Raw genomic sequence first — 231 nt, 5'->3', positions numbered from 1 at the left:
TTGCCACTCCTCTATTTGGGTGTCCCTTTGTCCCCTCCCACCTTGTATGGCCACACCCACTGTTCTGTTGAGGAAATAGTTGTTAGACTGTTCAGCTGAAGCAGGGAGAGGAGGGAGGCATGACAGTCACACAGCAACACTGCTCCAGGTCCTGAACGTGTGTGTGTGTGTGTGTGTGTGTGTGTGTGTGTGTTGGACAAGTGACACTCTTAGAGCTCGCAATGAAAACAA

Source organism: Silurus aristotelis (genome assembly GCF_946808225.1).
Source record: "Silurus aristotelis genome assembly, chromosome: 1".
Classification (NCBI taxonomy): Eukaryota; Metazoa; Chordata; class Actinopteri; order Siluriformes; family Siluridae; genus Silurus; species Silurus aristotelis.
This window is presented reverse-complemented; position numbering follows the sequence as displayed.